We start from the raw sequence: 23,040 nt of genomic DNA, 5'->3' as shown, positions 1-23,040 counted from the left end.
TATGGTAATAGGCCAAGAGAGCCGAGAGCGTCATCTGATGTCAACGCCCGGTTTGGGTGCTGCCGGCAAATTAGGGTGTGAATTACGGTACAAAACGACGTAGCTTTGATGATAACAAAAAATATTTGGAATAAGAGTCAAATAGGCTATTGAACTGCACCCAATAATGCAATTAGGCCACTGAACCAAAAAAACAACAATTAGGCCACTAAACTAAACAATTTCATTCAATTATTCTAATTTACAGGTTTTGTAGGTTACTAACAGGTCACTCAAACAATTTAAAAAATTTTTTTAAAAAATATTATTTAAAAATAATAAATTGAAAAAAAAAAAAAAAACTCGTCTCTGCCGGAGACGAAGAACCTTCTTCGTCTCCATGGCCGGAGACGGAGAGTCTCTTCGTCTCCGGCCATGGAGACGAAGAAACTTTCTTCGTCCATGGCCGGAGACAAGAAACTCGTCTTCGGCGGGGATGGTTAATGTTTTTTTTTTTAATTTTAATTTATTATTTTTAAATAATAATTTTTTAAAAAATATTTTAAATTGTTTGGGTGACCTGTTAGTAACCTACAAAACCTGTAAATTAGAATAATTGAATGAAATTGCTTAGTTTAGTGGCCTAATTGTTGTTTTTTTAGTTCAGTGGCCTAATTGCATTATTGTGTGCAGTTCGATGGCCTATTTGACCCTTATTCCAAAATATTCTTACTCTGTGCATGTGTTAGAATAATGAACATTTTAGAATAAATAATACTTTGTATATTTTATGAATTAGAATAATGTACTTTATGTGTTAGAATAATGAAATTTCTATAGTAAGATAATGTATTTTATGAGTTAGAATAATGTATAATGCATTGTGTTAGAATAATGAAATTTTTGGGGTAAAATAATGTACGTTATGAGTTAGAATAATGTACTTTATGTGTTAGAATAATGTGTTTTATGTGTTTTTCGATCATGGTCCACACAGCTGTGTGAACTATGGTCCACGCAATAATGATTGGGTGTTGTCACGGTTGGTTATTCTTTGTGTTACTAGTATTTTATATGCGCAATGTGTGAAAGTATATGTCCAACATTAATACTTAATGTTAAAGTATTAATTATATTTAAAAAAATCAAGTGAGAGTATATAAAAAAAAATCTTAATTATAATAAAGTCATATGGTCTTGTGAAAATTAAATGTTTATATTAATGGTTAAATGTTGATGTTAACAATATTTAATTTTCACAAGACCATATGGCTTTAAGAAGCATTCATGCACACCACACGTGCTACCCCAAAGTCCATAAGTTTGAAATTAATATATAGCATAACTAGGCGGCCTAATATTTAAGATTGTTGATGTGCATATCGAGGATTACGGAGACAAAGATGTGTTATTCGTGGATTCATCGGATACTATCCAACAACACTCTCCAACTTAATTGACGTGAAGTAGGCTTAGTAACATTAAGATTATATTCTCAAATTATTAATTCTCATCTTTTATTGATTACACACTTAATTCGATAGTATTTGGAAGAAAAAATAATGTTTGAACTAAGATTGTGATTGTTTGGTCTTTAAAGGTCAATTGTATGTTGCTACATCTAGAATTAGAAATCTCAAAGGTCTAACAATTTTGATCCGTGTGACTCTAAAATTGTAATTCAATTACAACTGTAGTTTACTAAGTTCTTAAAATTTGTAATATTAAATACTATGTACTAAATTTTTAATATAGTTTAAGATTTGTAATAATCACACACCTTAAATATTATTTTAATTGTAAATATATTTATGTTCATAATTTTATCATAGGAATTCACACATAATAATTATTAAATAACAAAAATTTTATATATGAATAAATCTCATATAAGGTAGATTTTTATAACATATTTTGTTGGAAATTGGTGAATAAATCGATACACAAAATATATATAAAATATATATTTATCCCGAAAGATGGAATTTAATTTGTACAAAATTAATTCCAACCAATTTTGGTACGAAACCAAAATTACATATATATACCTCGTATATATATTAACCAACTAGGGATTTATTTTATCAAAATAATCCCACCACAACTAGTACGAAACTAGTACACGGGACTTAATTTTCACGAAATTAATCCCACCACAACTAGTACGAAACTAGTACAGGGATTTAATCTATCCGAGATTAATCCCACCTCTTGGTCCGAAACCAAGAACAAAATAAAAGCAAGAACGGGTTTCTAACCTGAAGTTTTAACCCAACGCGAAGAAACAAGAAGAAGTAGAGGGAGCCCGAGTCGTGTGTACACACACTCTCCTTAAAACCGATTCGCCACCTCCCGAGGGTGGTAGGACCGTTGTGGCGTCAGTCTCCCAGGATAAAACGGACTACGACTTTGGCGTTCGAGCACTCCAACCCAAAGCCCGGCGAACTAGAACACAAGTTGAGCACTCCGATGTTTTACGGAATATGTTTGGCAGAATTTCTTTTCTCTTTGTAAACGGAACGAGAGTTGGGAGAAAACAAAGAAAGATTTTGAGAGTTTCAACCTTGAGCTTCAAAAACATTCTGCCAACATCTTAGTTTTTATAGGGAAATGAGGAATTAGTAGCCCACTAATGGCACATTAAACCAATCATAAATTCAAATTAATAATTGGATAATAACGTTTGAAACGGTCGTAATTATTATCGAAATAATATCAACGGTCACGAACTTAATACGCGATTAATTCGTACCGACCATAACGACCCGTTTCAAAATATCTGAGTGACCGAGAAGTCCGTACAAACCCGAAGGTTTAACGAATTGGGACCGGAAACCACACCCGAGTGGTCCGCAAGCACCGAAACGGTGCAGCACGAATCAATGCATATAGCATTTGATTCGTGCTGGAAGCACCAAATTGGTGCAGCACGAAAGCTCACACGAAAGGAGCTAAACTCCATTTCACTAATTAAGCCTTCCAAGGCTTAATTAATACAAAAGCTTCCTTCCATTCGTCCATGCATCATCACAGCACGAATGCATCCCAATTCAATTAAGCTTTTCAAGCTTAATTACACTTAAGCTTTCAACCAACTTTCGTGCAATACAACGAAAGCTATTAAAATGCTGATTTCTAATTAGCATTTAAACTTAAGTTTTTGACTTCTTTCAAATAGGTTCACTTTGAGAATCAATTTCTCATTCACCTATTATCCATTTTGAGCGTACATTATATCAAATTCTTCGTCTCACTACGAAGAACCCGAATCCACTTTGACCCGACCCAAATCGGAAGTGGATCCCACATATATTTGTATCACAAAATAATCACTCAAAATGCCATTTTTAGCTAAAAATTCCAATAATCCCCCACATGAATGAAAATTGATTTTCGGGACGAGGAAAATCGACACGAACGTGCTCAACGGTCGATCCCTGCATAGCATAGGTAGGTGTTACCCTTTGAACCTTGCCTTGTGAAAATATGTTTACTCTACTGGCTGTATGGTAGAACTTGATGTCTTTGAACCAACTGCCGTTTGTGTAGACGATGACATATCCCACAGAGGAACCTTCCAACCTTTGTTCTGTTCTCATGGGTGTGCCCGTTTTGGTCATGGGTCACTTTCCTGGTTCTGCGAGAGTTTCTAAAGAATTGAGCCCATCAATTCTCCTTTGAAGCGACCCCACTTCTCTCTAACATAGGTGATTCTTTATCGAGTATCCCGCATACTCACACATGTCAACCGACATTCGAATCATTAAAGCATCAACATGCTAGCCTCGTGCGGGAGTCACTGTTCTAACGAGGAATGGTAGGGAGTCCGAGACCCCCACAGTGACACGCTTCGTTCCATAATTTAGTTGTCCCATTGAACCTAGGTGCCAGCTAGGTTGGGTGTCCACTATAGAACTTTTATTCCAAGGGCTTCAAACCCATTCCTCGTGCCAACTTCTCAACAACATCTTTGCTCAACCCTTTGGTTAGCGGATCCGCTATATTGTCCTTTGACTTCACATAGTCAACCGAGACAACACCCGTTGTGAGTAGTTGTTTAATGGTATTATGTCTTCGACGTACATGTCTAGACTTACCATTATACATATGACTTTGTACTCTCCCAATTGTTGCTTGATTATCACAATGCACACTAATTGGAGGTACAGGTCTATCCCAACAAGGAATATCCTCCACAAAATGGCGTAGCCATTCAGCCTCTTCACAACATTTGTCTAAGGCTATCAGCTCAGATTCCATCGTGGATCTAGCTATCAAGGTTTGTTTCGAGGATTTCCAAGAAACGGCTGCACCGGCTAACGTAAACACGTAGCCACTCGTGGACTTAGAGTCCTTCATATCCGATATCCAGTTAGCGTCGTTATACCCTTCAAGTACAGCAGGATATCGCGTATAGTGCAGTCCCCAGTCACGAGTATACCTCAAGTATCTCATAACTCTCACTATTGCCTTCCAGTGCGCATCACTGGGGTTACTCGTATATCTACTGAGTTTGCTAACCGCAAAGGCAATATCAGGCCTGGTACAACTCATTAGATACATCAAACTTCCAATAATCCTAGCGTATTCTACTTGAGAGATACACTTTCCGCGATTTTTGGACAGATGAACGTTAGTATCTAAAGGAGTCCTAGCCACTTGATAATCATCCTTGTTAAACTTTGCAAGGATTTTATCAACATAATGAGATTGGCTTAACACGAGACCATCAGGTCTTCTCACGATTCTAACCCCAAGGATTAAATCTGCCAAACCCATATCCTTCATGTCAAATCTCGAATTTAACATGTCCTTGGTAGATTTGATCATTCGATCGTTACTACCCACGATGAGTATATCATCCACATATAAACAAAGAATGACATAACCGTCTATCATTTCCTTAACGTAGACACACTTGTCACTTTCGTTTATATTGAACCCATTGGTTAACATCGCATGGTCAAACTTCTCGTGCCACTGCTTAGGTGCTTGTTTTAAACCATATAACGATTTAACCAATTTACAGACTTTCTTTTCTTGGCCTGGAACCGCAAAACCCTCAGGTTGTTCCATATAGATTTCTTCATCTAACTCGCCATTCAAGAAAGCTGTTTTCACATCCATTTGATGTACTTCCAAATTCCGCAGTGCGGCTATGGCAAGTATCATCCTTATGGAATTTATTCTCATTACGGGAGAATACGTGTCGAAGTAATCAAGGCCCTCGCGTTACCTGTAACCCTTAATTACAAGCCTAGCCTTATACTTCTCAATGGAACCATCAGGTTTCAACTTCCGTCTAAAGACCCACTTGGATCCCAAGGGCTTACTACCCGGAGGAAGATCAACCAGTTCCCAAGTGTGATTCTGTAGGATAGAATCCACTTCACTCTTTATAGCCTCTTTCCACATTGGTCCTTCCGTAGAAGTCACAGCTTCTACATACGTTTGAGGCTCGTTTTCTAACAAACATGTCAGAAAATCCGGTTCATTTTCTAGTAAACAAGTTAGAATATGCGTATCACATTCTAACATGTACGTCAGAAAATCTGGACCAAAGGATTTTTCAATCCTAACTCGCTTGCTACGTCTAGCTTCGAGCTCGGGTTCTATTTCAGACCCTCCACTGCCGTTATCCACAGCCTCGTCGAATGCTCGTTTCGACGTACTAGGTCCCTCACTGGACCTACACGGAAATACATCTTCAAAGAACGATGCATTCCTTGATTCAATTATCGTGTTCTTATGTACGTCCGGATTATGGGACTCGTGTACTAAGAACCGATACGCACTACTGTTATGTGCATAGCCAATAAAGATACAGTCCACCGTCTTAGGACCTATCTTTATTTTCTTAGGTGTTGGCACCAAAACTTTGGCAAGACACCCCCACACTTTCAGGTACTGGTAGGAAGGTTTCCTACCGTTCCACAGCTCATAAGGAGTCTTATCGAGCTTCTTGCGAGGAACCTTATTTAAAAGGTAGTTACTTGTCAAAATCGCATCACCCCACATACTTTGAGGTAGGCCCGAACTTATCAACATCGCATTCATCATCTCTTTCAATGTGCGATTTTTCCGTTCGGCAACACCGTTCGATTGAGGTGCGTAAGGTGCCGTACGCTCGTGTATGATACCTACACTTGCACAAAAGTCACCAATAGGTGCTTCGTACTCACCACCTCGATCGCTTCTAACCTTCTTAATCCTCCGATTAAGTTGGTTTTCCACTTCATTCTTGTGAAAGTGTGAAAGGTTTCATCTATTTCTCAACGTAGAACTGTACAGATTACAATAATTTATACTGAAAAACTAGCTATAACCTAATGGGCCCACTGTAACGGGCCTAGGGTTTCAACACTCCCCCTCAAGCTGGAGAGTATAGATCATAAGCTCCCAGCTTGTTACAAATATATTCAACTCTAGGAGCTCTAAGGGATTTCGTCAAGATATCAGCTAACTGATCTGCAGAATTAACAAAGCTAGTTTTAATACACCCTGACACAATCTTCTCTCTAATGAAGTGACAGTCAACCTCAATGTGTTTAGTCCTCTCATGATAAACAGGATTTGACGCGATGTGTAGAGCTGCTTGATTGTCACATATCAACGTCATTTGGGCAACATTGCCACATTGCAATTCTTGTAGTAGGTGTTTAAGCCACATAAGCTCACATGTGGCAAGCGCCATGGCTCGATATTCTGCTTCAGCACTGGACCTAGCAACCACATCCTGCTTCTTACTTTTCCAAGATATGAGATTACCTCCAATGAGAATACAATAACCTGAAGTAGAGCGTCTGTCAAACGGGCAACCAGCCCAATCTGCATCACAATACCCAACAACTTGTGAATGTCCTCTATCTTCGTATACTAAGCCTTGTCCTGGTGCTCTCTTGATATACCTTAGAGCACGAACAGCAGCACCCCAATGAGAATCACAAGGTGTCTCAAGAAACTGACTCAACACACTAACTGCGAAGGAGATATCCGGTCGTGTGATCGTGAGATAATTCAGTTTTCCAATCAATCTCCTATATCGCTCTCGGTCAGGCAATGGCTCCCCCTGTCCTGGTAGGAGTTTAACATTCGGATCCATTGGATTATCAACCGGTCTACTGTCCAGCATGCCAGTTTCTTCTAAGATATCCAAGGCATACTTCCTTTGAGAAATAACAACACCACTGCTAGATTGAGCCACTTCAATTTCAAGAAAGTATTTTAGCTTACCCAAATCCTTAGTCTGGAACCGACTAAAGAGATACTCCTTCAACTGAAATATGCCCTCTTGATCACTCCCTGTAATAACAATGTCATCCACATATACTACAAGGTATATGCATTTCTCATTAGAATGACGATAGAAAACAGAATGATCAACTGCACTTCTTGTCATACCAAACTCACACACCACAGAACTAAACCTTCCAAACCAAGCTCGTGGAGATTGCTTTAAACCATATAAAGAACGGCGAAGTTTACATACCATACCAGACTCCCCCTAAGCAACAAACCCAGGTGGTTGCTCCATATAAACCTCCTCGTGAAGATCACCATGAAGAAAGGCATTCTTGATATCCAGCTGGTGTAAGTCCCAATGATGAATGGCTGCCAAAGACAAAAGTAAACGAACTGAAGCAATTTTAGCAACCGGGGAAAAAGTATCAGTATAATCCAAACCAAAAATCTGAGTATAGCCTTTTGCCACCAGACGAGCCTTAAGACGATCAATTGCGCCATCAGGGCCCACTTTCACCGTATAAATCCATCTACAACCAACCACAGTTTTACCAGGAGGAAGAGGAACCAACTCCCACGTGCCACTAGACTGGAGGGCCTCCATTTCTGTTAACATGGCTTGACGCCAACCTGGATCCGAGAGAGCCTCACGAGTGGATTTGGGTATAGACACAGAAGATAGGTGAGAAAGAAATGCAAAGTAAGGGGACGAGACACGGTGATAACTCAGAAAGGTATATATAGGATGGGGGTTACGAGTAGAACGTGTACCTTTTCGAACAGCAATAGGTGCCTCAGTGAGATCAGTGTCAGATTGCAGTGGAAGTGGTGGAACCGCAGCCGGAGGATCGAACAGTACTGGCAAGTCACTAGGGACCTCAGGAACTGCAGGGCGAGGACGCCGGTGATAAACCTGAAGGGGCGGGTTAAGAGGAGTCGGTTGAGCTGGAGGAACAGTGGACTGGACAAGAGGAAGTGGACCAAGATAAGGTATGGGGAGCACCTCAGAGACAGGGATCGTGTCTCCTGATGAGGACTGGAAAAATGGTGTGGACTCAATAAAGGTGACATCTGCGTATACAAAGTGACGCTTTAGTGCTGGAGAATAACACCTATAACCCTTTTGGACACGGGAATAACCCAAAAAGACACACTTGACTGCTTTAGGATCTAATTTGGATCGACCTGGAGTCATGTCATGAACAAAACAAACACACCCAAAACACGAGGTTGAATAGGGAAAGGATCAACAGAAGGACACACAATGGAATATGGGGTGTCATTGTTAAGAGCAGAAGATGGCATGCGATTGATCAGGTAACAAGCAGTAAGGATAGCATCAGCCCAGAATTGAGAATGAACATGGGAGTGTAACAACATAGTACGGGAAATTTCTACTAGATGTCTATTCTTACGCTCAGCCACCCCATTCTGCTGAGGTGTGTAAACACATGACCTTTGATGCAATATACCACGAGATGTCATATATGACTGAAAAGGATGAGAGAGATATTCTTTAGCATTATCACTACGCAAAACACGAATGAGTTTGCCAAATTGAGTTTGTATTTCAGCACAAAAAGTTTGAAAAATCTGAAACAATTCAGAACGATCTTTCATAAGGAAAACCCAAGTGCACCTTGAATAATCATCAATAAAGGTTACGAAATAACGAAAACCCAAAATAGAGTTGACACGACAAGGACCCCATATATTTGAATGAACTAAATCAAAGAGGGACGCAGCCCGATTATTGACTCTTCTCGGAAAAGACTGACGTGATTGCTTTCCAAGATGACACGACTCACAATCAAAAGACTCAACAGACAGACCTGGGACCATCCGTTTTAGTTTAGAGAGACTAGGATGACCCAAACGACTATGAATAAGTAAAGGAGACTCTGTAGAGGCAGAAGCAGCAACATCACCACCCCGCATGTAATAGAGGCCCTGTGACTCATTGCCGGTGCCAATCACCCTCCCCGTACTGCGATCCTGCACAACAACCGAATCAGCACAAAAGGTTATGGAACAATTGAGAGTACGGGTAATTTTACTCACAGAGATAAGGTTGAAGGGACTGTTAGGGACATATAAAATAGACTCCAAGGAAAAAGACGATATAGGGGAAGCCTGACCAACACCAATTGCTGGTGTTTGATGACCATTAGCTAAGGTGACCATGGGTAAAGTCTTAGACTTAGACACATTATGCAAAAGAGAAAGGTTACTAGAAATATGATCTGAAGCACCTGAGTCCAATATCCAAGAGTTTGGAGTATTGGCGTGTGAAAGACAAACCAAAGAGGAAGTACCAGCATTAGGTGTGGAAGATTCAAGGCGGGATGCTGCTTTAAGTTGGAGATACTCTTCATATTCCCTAGAGGTCATCTCAACTGGGGTAGAGGTTGGCTCATGAGTCTGACTCTCGGATGCAGCAGCCTGGGCTAGATTAACAGAACGGGGAGGCCGACCATGTAACTTCCAACAACGATCTTTGGTATGACCATCTTTGTGGCAGTATTCACACCGAGGACGTTTGCCACGACGACCACCACCACCACTAGATGGTCCAGAAGGTCCTCTATCCACAGCCCGAGTAGCTAGAACTGATGACTCTCCAATAGGTTCAACTGAGGGAGTTGAGGCAATACGAAGCAGTCTGGCAGCAGCGTCAGTGTAGGTAGGCACACTAGGACTGGATAAAATCTGATCACGAATGTGAACCTGGTCAGGCCGAAGGGTAGCCAAGGTCATCACCATAAAGAACTTATCATACTGCTTCATATGACTTTCTGACGTCTCCTGATATGGAAGTAAATTATGATACTCCTGCTGTAAAGCTTCCATCCGACCCAAGAAATCCTGTGTACTCATATCAGCAGTGGAACGGAAATTAAGCATATTAGATACAAGGGAATATAGCCTTTGGATATCATTAGTATACAATGACTTAGCTTTATTCCACACATCATAACAAGTGTCATAAGACTTGTAAATAAGATATAATTTAGGGTCAATGGATTGCCACAACATATTGCACAATAACGCGTCTGACTTCTCCCAATCTGATTTCTTCGACTCTTCAATTTCCCCAACCTTTTTGGTTAGATGATCAGACATCCCCTGGCCTTTGAACCAGAGTGTCACAGAAGCGGCCCACGAAGTGTAGTTTTCACTCCCAACCAATTTGTCCATAGTAATGGTGGGATAAGAGGTAAAGGAAGCCATAGAGATTACCCACAAAGAAAAAACACACTGTCTGTTTCTCTTTGACCGGCGGTGACCGGCGGCGGCGGTGGCCGGAGAACGGCGGCGGCGGGCGGTGGCGAGGAAAACGGTCAACACTCTCGGAAGCGTCTCGTCGAGACGAGTCCAATGGTGGTGACGGCGTCTCGATCGGAGATCGGAGGAGAGAGTTATGGCCGGAAAACAGAGGCGGTTCCCGGCGACGGCGACGGCGCGTGCGGCGGCGGATGGCGACCGGACTCTGGGCACAGACTCGCGACGGAGCTCCGGTGAGGCCTGTGGTCTCGGTTTGGGAGAAGAACCACCAGGCAGAGGTCGGAGAGAGAAGACCAGTCGCGGCGGCAGTGAAACTCCGGTGGCGGCGGCGGCGCGGCGGCGGGGAAGAGAGGGGAAAAACTATCTAGGGTTTAGGCTCTGATACCATGTGAAAGTGTGAAGGGTTTCATCTATTTCTCAACGTAGAACTGTACAGATTACAATAATTTATACTGAAAAACTAGCTATAACCTAATGGGCCCACTGTAACGGGCCTAGGGTTTCAACAATTCTTATAAAGAATGAATTTATCGACGGCCTCGTCTTTGCTCTTAAGCAAATACACATAGCAGTATCGTGTGCTATCATCGATAAACGTGATAAAATATTTATTACCACCGCGCGATTGTATTGATCTAAAATCACATTCATCGCTATGAACCAACTCAAGTGGTTCCGTTTTCCTTTCAATCGATTTAAAAGGAATTTTCGTTTGTTTTGCCTCAACACAAATCTCACATTTGTGCTTATCAACTTGAAATGCAGGAATATGGTCCAAGTTAATTAATCTACGTATAGAATTAAAATTAACATGACCCAGTTTACCGTGCCACAAACACGAAGACTCAAGTAAGTAGGCTGAATTAATAACACTTTTATTAATCGCGGTTATTGCATCAAGCTTAAAAAGCCCATCTAGCACATAACCCTTGCCTACGTACATTCCTGATTTCAACAAAACAACTTTATCTGACTCAAACACTAACCGGAAGCCATTCTTGTTCAACAATGAACCAGAAACTAAGTTCTTTCGTAGCTCCGGTACGTACACGACGTTGTTCAGAGTCAGCTCTTTCCCAGAGGTCATTCTGAGAATTACTTTGCCCATGCCTACCACAGTAGACTGAGCAGAGTTTCCCATCCATACCTTCCCACAATTAGTCGTCTTGAAGGTAGTAAACAACTTACGGTTGGAACACATATGTCGGGTCGCACCCGTATCAATGAACCATTCCATTTGGTTCGAACCAACCAGGTTTACCTCGGTCACCATTGCCGAGAGGATGATTTCGGACTCATTCTGATTGAGCCGCACCACGTTAGATTCCGAATAATCATTCTTCCTCTTAAGTGCTTTACAATCAGTCCACTTGTGACCCATAATGCCACAATTGAAGCATTTTCCGTAGAATTGCTTCTTGAAGTCCTTTCTGCCCAAAAGCAACAAATGGATACTAGGTTCCACTTGAAAGGCTTCACTCACGATCGTTCCTTCGTCAACTTGACTTAGGACGATCCCGGAATCCACCATCTTGTATTCAAGTAATCGGCTAACGACAAACATTTTTGCCTTAGCGTCATCACTCTTATACTTTAGGTCCAAAGATTCCCAAAACGAGTCCCACAAACCGTTCAAAACATAGTTTAGGCATAGGAAAACCAAATATTTCCAAATCCTCACTATGCTAACGGTTTGAGCGTTAGACTCATGTTCCTTTCCACTAGGAACCATCTCGGTCAAGAACCATGACATGCCGAGAATCATTAGGTTGTACAACATTTTAAGTTGCAACCCTTCAAAATTCAACATCTTGAATTTCCACGGTCTTTCGACCAATCCACAAGGTACCGTCCCATGTACCTTCATCGTAGGGATATACCCTTGGATGCCACCACCGGTCTCCGAACCAAAGTTCACCAGGGTTTCGGAAAGTGCAACTATGTCGCCGATCCGACCAATTGAATGTGCACCACGAGCAACATTCACGGTTCCACCACTCGTGGAATCCATCGACTTTAATCACCAAAAATTAGTCGGTTTTAAGATTGTTGGAAATTGGTGAATAAATCGATACACAAAATATATATAAAATATATATTTATCCCGAAAGATGGAATTTAATTTGTACAAAATTAATTCCAACCAATTTTGGTACGAAACCAAAATTACATATATATACCTCGTATATATATTAACCAACTAGGGATTTATTTTATCAAAATAATCCCACCACAACTAGTACGAAACTAGTACACGGGACTTAATTTCCACGAAATTAATCCCACCACAACTAGTACGAAACTAGTACAGGGATTTAATCTATCCGAGATTAATCCCACCACTTGGTCCGAAACCAAGAACAAAATAAAAGCAAGAACGGGTTTCTAACCTGAAGTTTTAACCCAACGCGAAGAAACAAGAATAAGTAGAGGGAGCCCGAGTCGTGTGTACACACACTCTCCTTAAAACCGATTCGCCACCTCCCGAGGGTGGTAGGACCGTTGTGGCGTCAGTCTCCCAGGATAAAACGGACTACGACTTTGGCGTTCGAGCACTCCAACCCAAAGCCCGGCGAACTAGAACACAAGTTGAGCACTCCGATGTTTTACGGAATATGTTTGGCAGAATTTCTTTTCTCTTTGTAAACGGAATGAGAGTTGGGAGAAAACAAAGAAAGATTTTGAGAGTTTCAACCTTGAGCTTCAAAAACATTCTGCCAACATCTTAGTTTTTATAGGGAAATGAGGAATTAGTAGCCCACTAATGGCACATTAAACCAATCATAAATTCAAATTAATAATTGGATAATAACGTTTGAAACGGTCGTAATTATTATCGAAATAATATCAACGGTCACGAACTTAATACGCAATTAATTCGTACCGACCATAACGACCCGTTTCAAAATATCTGAGTGACCGAGAAGTCCGTACAAACCCGAAGGTTTAACGAATTGGGACCGGAAACCACACCCGAGTGGTCCGCAAGCACCGAAACGGTGCAGCACGAATCAATGCATATAGCATTTGATTCGTGCTGGAAGCACCAAATTGGTGCAGCACGAAAGCTCACACGAAAGGAGCTAAACTCCATTTCACTAATTAAGCCTTCCAAGGCTTAATTAATACAAAAGCTTCCTTCCATTCGTCCATGCATCATCACAGCACGAATGCATCCCAATTCAATTAAGCTTTTCAAGCTTAATTACACTTAAGCTTTCAACCAACTTTCGTGCAATACAACGAAAGCTATTAAAATGCTGATTTCTAATTAGCATTTAAACTTAAGTTTTTGACTTCTTTCAAATAGGTTCACTTTGAGAATCAATTTCTCATTCACCTATTACCCATTTTGAGCGTACATTATATCAAATTCTTCGTCTCACTACGAAGAACCCGAATCCACTTTGACCCGACCCAAATCGGAAGTGGATCCCACATATATTTGTATCACAAAATAATCACTCAAAATGCCATTTTTAGCTAAAAATTCCAATATATTTTTCGTGCATCGCACGGGACAAATACTAGTTAAAAATTATAGTTGCAGAATTCATAGTTGATAAAGTCAGCAGATCATATCATCATTGAAAGACAAATAATTTTGATATGATTAATAGTATTAAAGTACAAATTTTAGATAGGATAAATTACTAAATATAATTATGGTAATATTTAATTAAAAGCTAAATGAAATCAAACGTATTTCTTATATTACTCTAATATATAATGTCTATACACATTATTACTAGAGTTAATTCCATTTTTTTGTCATAGATTTATAGGTGGCAATCCACTTTAAATCATTTTTTAACGAAACATTCACTTTTGATCATACTATTATTGTGGCATGACCGCATAACCATTATTGGCCCTTAATCAGCAAAATAGTTTAAATATCTTTAAATACAATGACATCTCCGTCTTCAATTATAGATTTTTTCAAAAAAAAAAAAAAACCCTAAAAATATAGTGGGTTAGCTTACTTTGTATAAAAGATCAAAATATCTTTGTATTTAACGACATTTCAACGATTTTGTTGACAGAGAATTAAAAATAATCATTCCACAATAATATTAGGATCAAATGAGGATGTTCTAATAAAAATTGATTAAAAGTGGACTATCACCTATAAATCTAGGACTAAAAATGAAATTAACTCTTATTACTATTAAAGAATATATAAGAAAAGATATTGGCCATGTTTGGTAAAATAGTTAGCCTATAGGCCAATTTTGACTTATTTGGCCACTATTAGTTGTTTGAGTTGATTTAAAAATCAATATAAATTTTTGGTTAATTAGCTTTTTGTACTCCAAAATGCTAAAATTTAAAAATTTACTCAATTTAACTTTTTCAAATAGCTTTTTGAGAAAAGAAATTATACCAAACATCTATCAGCTAATAGTTAATTTACCAAATACCTTTCTACAATCAACTAATGCTATCAACTAGTTATACCTTCTAATTAACCCAATCAGCTAACAACCATAGCCATTTACCGAACAGAACCATAGTGTATGCATGTGCATGGTAATAATAAAGGGAAAAGATAACCAAGTTATAATGGTAGGGATATTTTTGTCCAAAAAATGTATAATACAACTCTTATAGCATGATGTATATATATATATATATATATATATATATATATATATATATATATAATTAACAGGAAAAAAAACAAACATAAATAAGGGATATAACATGCATTGATACTTATTATATTTTTAAATTGAGTTAATACCCAAAATTTGAAATTACTAATTTATCCTTGTACTTAAAACCCTTTTGACAAATTATCTAACGGATGACAATATTGAACAATAACACAAAAATCGGAGACTACTTTATGACACCGAAGTTGTTTAGGACAAAATTGAGAAAAACTACTATAGTCGAGGACAATTCTAGGTATTAACTCTTTTTAGATTGTATGTGACAACGTTTTTTTTTTTAACAATATGACAACTTTCTTTATGATACCTTAATTTTTTTAATTTCGTCATACTATATAATGTATTCTATGAATAATATATTTATTGTTAGAAATAAAATTAATGGTGGACATAATTTGTAACAATTTAACGAATTCAAAATGTGATGAACGAAAATCACAAAATAAGAAGTGTAAAATTACTAACTATGATCCTTCTTATAACTTAACATAGTCAATAAATTTGACTAAGTGTTTTCTTCTCAAAAAAGAAAGTGCGGATAATGAAAATATATTATCATCTATGTTCATATTATAACATGTACGAAACATGCCTAGAAATGGTATGTGTGATTGAAAAACTGAAGTATTGCTTCCTAGAAAGATTTCTATAAATCAACAAAGATCACATGATAGTGTCTTGAATATATTGCATATCCTTCACTCTTTCAATATATTAATTGTTGGGTAATAAGGTGAAAAATCCCAAAAATAATAACCCTACGGAAAGATTATTACTATATGGGAAAAACAGAAAAACTGGGAAGGAAAAGGTGGATGATTTGGATGGTGGTTAGCACGAGTTTGAACAAATCGTTCTTTTCCTTAAAACCTTATTTTCTATCTCCCACAAGTGCTTTGAGCGTTGTAGCCTAGGTTTCCCAGGATAAAACTTGCTTCGATTTAGTGTTTGAGCACCCAAACAAAGAATCCGGCAAACAAAGCAAAGGATGAACACAGCTGGCTATAGAAAAAAAGAGTAGAAGCAGAGTTTTGGGGCTGAAAGAGTGTGTTCGGTTGTAAGATGTAGTGGAGGAGAAACAACCATAGGTGTGGCCACAGGTTTAGCATCCACCATCCCAGCACGACAAAGTATGTCACAAATGTACTTCCTTTGGTTGAGAAAGAGGCCGTGAGAGAAGGGAGACACTTCAACACCAAGAAAGAAGGAAAGGGAACCAAGATCCTTTAAAGAAAACATGCGAGCCAAACGAGAAATAAAAGAGCAAAGAGATTTTTCATGTTTGCCAGTTACAATTATATCATCAACATACACAAGGACCATGGTTGCAGTAGGCGCTGGGCGCTAGTCGGGCGCCCGGGCAGCGCCTAGTGCCTAAGCGGCCTAGTCGGCGCCTAGGCGGAATCTAGACGGCGCTAGGCGGTCGCCAAAAAAACAGTAGCAGACTTGCAATTTGACAATTTTAATGAGGCTATTTTCAACATTCAATCAAATAACACATTCAAATAAATGACATAATGACAATTCATAAGTCATAACATCAAAAGAATATTAAAAAAAAAAAAAAAACTCAAATGAAATACCCAAATACTTCAATCATCCAAAGATTGAAAGTATCAAACTAGTCTACGAGTGTATATATGTCATATTATATATATATATATATATATATATATATATATATATATATATATATATATATATATATATATATGTCATATAAATGAAAAAATTAGCAAGGTTGAGTCGATCGGGTTAACTCGACTAACTCAACAGAAATTGACGAGTTAACTCGGCGTAATCGGACGAGTTAGGCGCTAGGCGGCTGAATTAGGCGCTAGGCGGGCGCCTAGGCGGCCGGTCTCCTAGGCGGGAGCCTAGGGGGGAAATCGCCATGGCCTATGGGCACCTAGCGCCTAGGCGCCGATTACTCGGTGCCTAGGCGGGATTTTTACAACCCTGACAAGGACATAAACAGAGTCCGAGTGATGAGTATAGTAAAATAATGAAGTATCTGCCTTAGAATTTTTAAAACCAATCTGCAGAAGGTAATTACGCAGCTTAGTGTACCAAGCTCGAGGGGCTTGTTTCAGACCATACAACGGCTTTCGTAACCGACACACATGCTGAGGTAGTGTATGATCAATAAAACCGGGAGGTTGAGTCATGAACACATCTTCATTCAAAGTTCCATTCAAAAATGCGTTGTTGATGTCCAACTAAGGTGTTACCCACCCATGAGTAACAGCTAGACTTAAGAACAACCAAACAGTCGATGGTTTAACAACCGGACTGAAAGTTTTAGTGTAATCAAGCCCCGGTCACTGATGAAAGCTTTTGGCAACCAGTCTAGCTTTGTACCGAGTAATGGACCCATCTGGATGATACTTGAGGCGGAAGACCCATTTGCAACCCACAAGATTGTGAGATTGATCAGATGGGGAGGGGGGGACAAGATCCCAAGTCTCATAACGAGCTAACGCTGCAACCTCATCCTTCATGGCTGCCAACCAGTTTGGATCCTGCATAGCTTGCCTAACAGAAACAGGTTCAATAAGAACAACTTGAGCTGATAAATTGAGTTTTCGAATGGGTTTAAAAATGTTTTTTTTTTCGATTAAGTGATAACGACACGTGGGGCAGGAACTGGTACATAAGCTGGTGGGCCAGGAAGAGAAGTAGCAGGAGATGAAACTTGACTCATTTGTGAGCAACTAGAGGGAGAACAATGGGATGTAGAACCAGGCAGAAATGGTGATGGAGACGACTGAGTATTTTGAGTAGGAGGTGAGGGGAGTATAGGTGACAGAGGGGAAGTTATAGGGGAATTTGGAGGAAGATTATGGAGGGGTGTCGGTGTGATGTTTTGGTAATGTGGTTGCGCCAGTGAATGGGCGATGGGAAGAGAGATGGAACACCACTCACCTGCACTGGAGGAAGAAGGGCGGGAGAGGTCTTTAGCAATATGTGAAATGGGAACCACGCTTCAACAAACCATACATGTCAAGACACATATATACGATTTGTAGTTGGTTCTAAACAATAAAAAGCATGTTGAGATGCCCCGTACCCGACAAAAACACAAGGTAATGAACGAGATTGAAGCTTGTGGACAGTATATGGTTTGAGCTATGGATAACACAAACATCCAAAGGGGCAAGCATAAGTATTTGCTAGGATATTCCATGCCTCGTGAGAAGTTCGGGCACTTGAAATGAGAGGCCCGATAGCTGAGGACAAAGTACCAGCTATAGCGCAAAAAAAATGAGCTTATCTTGGCGTATCCAAGTGGAATAAGCAGGATTTGGAAGTACGCGATCTTGCACAGTGATAGTAGCAGTTGGGATGGGTTTACTGCCATCAATAAAATGTTTAAGATCATAGCCAATAAGAATGGCTTTGAGCTGAATTTTCCATGTGAGATAGTTGGAGGAAGTGAGTTTTTGAATGTTATGAAATGTAACCACAATTAGTGGTTGGCTAGGTTCAAGATTATTAGGAATGATATTAGCACCTTCAACATTTGGTACCGGGTTAACTGGAGTGGGGGAGACAGTAGGTTGAGTATTTGCATCATTAGCAGCCATGGAAAATAGAACTTAGGGAGAAATTAAAGGGAAAAAAATTATAGTTTAGATCGAATAGCTCTTGATACCATGTAAATTGGTGAAGAACTGATGAACTTACATTATTCAGAGAAAGTATTTATACTACAAAAGGTGAAACTAAAACCTACTAAACTCAAGGTAACCACAACAATAAATACGAAACAAACTAATCACAACCAAGCACTATATTATCTCTTATCAATAACAAATTCATTCCGTGCATTGCACGGGTAAAAATACTAGTTACTTTTAAACATTGAAGTAGTCTTTGTCATTTTTAAATGTAGCTATTTGAGTTAAAATATTTGTATATTTTAGGTTCATTAAGTATAAATACTTGATTGTAAATATCGCATCGCTTACAAGAACATATATGCATGAGGCGGTTATGTATAGTACATTACGAATAAAAATTTTAAAAAGACAAAAAGAATGTAAAATAATTTTTTTTAAAAAAAACTCAAATAGCTACATTTAAAAATGACAAAGACTACTTCAATTTTTAAAAGTAACTAGTATTTTTACTCGTGCAATGCACGGAATGGATTTGTTATTGATAAGAGATAATATAGTGTTTGGTTGTGATTAGTTTGTTAAGTTTGTTTCATATTTATTGTTGTGGTTACCTTGAGTTTAGTAGGTTTTAGTTTCACCTTTTGTAGTATAAATACTTAAGGAATTAACTAGAGGTCGAAGGTTCTTTCGTTTAGGTAAAAAATAAATTAACCTTAAAATCTATTGTGTAACTGGAGCTTGTGGATGTTTATTGTTGTTTATAGCAACTTAATAAGTGGTCCATATTTCACTTTTTATATTTAAACTAGTCGAGGGCACGCGCTTTGCGCAAAACGTCATGCTCAACAATCAATTATTATGTTCTAATTTTTTATTTTTTATTTTTAAAACGAGTATGTTCTAATTTTTAAATAATAATATATATCATTTTTAATAATTGTTATATGACAAAATAAATAAGAATACATAAATAGGTTATTTAGATACCAACATGATATACAAGAATTGAATTAGGAACATGCGGAAGGACATTAGATTTGGTTTTGAGGGAGAGAATGAAGATGTTAGCTAGAATAATGTAGTGGTTTTCTAAAAAAAAATGTTAAAAAAAAAAAGAAGAAGAAGAAGAATGGAGTGTTGGAATGATGGAGAAAAGAGAAGACAAAGATCACATCAAGGCAAAGAGGAAGAAGATAAAAAAAGTAATGGTAAAGTTGTTATTTCTTTAAAAATTGAGGGCAACTAAAATGAAAAAATAAATCAAAAATTAGATAAAAAAATTTCATCCATTAGATTTGAAATCAATGGTAAGCAAGGGTGCCATTTTTGAGGGGCAAATGACAACTCCCAAATATAAGTATAGGGGAGAATTTTAGTGATATTCTAACTTTATAAAATATGATGATTTTCCATCTTCAAAATTTCTAAAACTATCAAATCATGTTTTCAAATAAGTTTTAATACCTTTTAGGTTCCTGCACTTTTGCCTTTAGAGTACAACAACTTGATGCATTATGTGGTTGCTCATTTGATACCTAGATATGAGATACAAAGGTTATTGAAATGGAATGAATTTGTAACTAACAACATAAAGAACAAAATAAAATATAATTGAAGTTTAAACAAGACATGATATAATTGAATCTAGTTTTAGCAATTATCCTTTTTTTTTTTCAAACATATTGAACAAAGACATAAATAATAGAGGTGGCCAAAAATGTTGAAGTAGAGAATTAAGATGAACGGAATAAGGCTATCTTAAGCCATGTGCTGTAAAATTATGAGTTGTTGGCTTAGAAACAAATAAGGTTATGCTACAGATTGTGGGTTATAGTTAGCTATCTAAACGCACATACAATACCTTAATGTGTAATATTTTTTCATTAGAATCTATAATTGTAGTTATTAAGTACCCAAAACACGCAAATACACATTCTCTCATCGCTTCTCAAATTGATACAATTGCAAAAACTATGTAGAATGTATCCAGAATCCAAAAACGTGTTTGGGTCCAACTCTATTGATGGACCATTTTAAAGAAGATTTATATTCTATTTGTCTACTAAACAAAATATCACACCACACGTTTGTAATTAACCTGATTGAGTTTGTTTTTTCATTTTTAGTAATTTTTTTTAGCGTTTTTAATAGTTTTCAACAACAAAAGAAAACATTGTTTTGTTAGGAATAAATTGTAATAGATTTTGATATGCCAAATTTGTATTTGTAGAACCCCCAATTTTTATTTGGTTTAAGTCTAGTTGAGTCTTAGACCATGATCGGGAAATTATTAATTAAGAAGCAAAAGAGAAAAACAGAAGAGGAAGATGTAACCAAATGATTGTATAGATGAGTTGGAAGATGCTTGATATATTATACCTAATGACTCAAGTTTGAATCTCATAATTTATAATTTTACAAGGTAAAATTTGAGGAGCCAAGTTAATTAAGCCAGGAGTTGGGCGGATGGGCCAAGAAGAAGCCAGATGGAGTTGGGCGGTTGGGCCAAGAAGTTTGAAGCATATAAATCCCAAAGAAGAAGTAAGAAACAATTGCAAGTTTGAAGCATAAAGCATATAAATCCCAAAGAAACAATTGCAAGAAGAAGTTTGAAGCATAAAGCATATAAATCCCAAAGAAACAAGAACCACTACAGAGAAAGCATATAAATCCCAAAGAGAAAATCCCAAAGAAACAAGAACCACTACAGAGAAAGCATATAAATCCCAAAGAGAAAATCCCAAAGAAACAAGAACCACTACAGAGAAAGCATATAAATCCCAAAGAGAAACAAGAACCACTACAACCACTACAGAGAAAGATCAAGATCAGAGAAGCCGTTCCCACACTTTGCCAGAAGATAAGATAAGATCTCTGACAAAAGATACAAGAATTCAAAAATGATATCGTCTTTTTCCAACTAGTAGATTCTCATTACCAGCTATATGAAGATTGAAGCTGAGGAAAACATGAAGAGTTTACACGAACAGAGCTAAACAGAGCATACAAAAATTAAAAGATCTTTCCATCTCAAGAGCTATATTTGAAAATATCCAAGTGAGATAAAAACACTCAGATATAGAGCGTTCAAGAGAAATCATTCAAGAGTGTTAAATCTTCATCACAAGAGACTTGCAATACATTGAAAATCATCTACAGAGTCTCAGAAGTTGGAAGCAAGAGAAAATTTGTTTTTTCTATAAACAAGTGACATCCCTACTAGAGTGTAGGAAGGAGACTGTCATAAGGAGTGTGAAGTCTTGGAGAAGAGAAAGTAGCACGGAGTTGCGAAACCCAAGTAGCAGTTCTACCGGAGTGTAGAAGTTGGGGGGAAAGTAACGTGGAGTTGTGAAATCTGAAGCAGCAGTGTTGGTGGCACTAGGCGTGATTAGTGCGGGCTTGGTGACCAAAGCACTAGATCACGGAATTCATTGTATCTAGGAAACAAGTAGTGGTGGATATAGTGAATTGCTCTTGGAGATAAGAGCAAGTGGAGTGGGAGGATTACAGCACCTCCGAACCACTATAATTGTCTTGTGTTCTTTACTACTTCTTGCTTGCTTCTCATGAGATATACTTGACACAATCTCTACACACACTTATTTTATTTATTTCCGTTGTGCACCAGACTTTAACAATCTAGTTAAGAGTTTTGGTTTCTTTGTGCCTTAGCAATTGTTATAATTTGGCAAAACGATTTAAAAGTCTATTCACCCCCCTCCCCCCCTCCCCCCCTCTAGACTTTTACCACACCTCTTTTGGGACCAACAAGTTCTCATTTAACAAAAATTTTCAATTATCATAGAAGCAATTGATAGATTATCAACGAATAAATTTTAAAATAAATTTTACGTAAATTACTTATGCCTTCATACAACTTCACAACATAATAATTAAATATTGTGTTATGTTGTCAACATTATGTTTTCTATATATGATTTTCTTAATGTCGCTATCAGCACACAAAAGAAAAAAAAAATGAAATTTATGATTAAAAATTGGACTATTCCTCAATTAATAAGCTAGGAAACTTCATAAAAAAATTTTGAAAACAAGAAATAAGAGTAAATTGAATTTAGAAATTACTTGCTCTCGTTTTGAATAACATGTCACACCAATGTATTAAAGCATAGAGTAGTTGTCATATATAGATATACATATCACTTGAATTCAATTGTCTCAATTCAACAGCTTTCACAGATTGATATCTAAAAATCATGTGGCACATATGA

The sequence above is a fragment of the Ipomoea nil genome, unplaced genomic scaffold (assembly GCF_001879475.1).
Source record: "Ipomoea nil cultivar Tokyo-kokei standard unplaced genomic scaffold, Asagao_1.1 scaffold2957, whole genome shotgun sequence".
In the NCBI taxonomy this organism is placed as follows: domain Eukaryota; kingdom Viridiplantae; phylum Streptophyta; class Magnoliopsida; order Solanales; family Convolvulaceae; genus Ipomoea; species Ipomoea nil.
Note: the sequence above shows the minus strand (reverse complement) of the source record.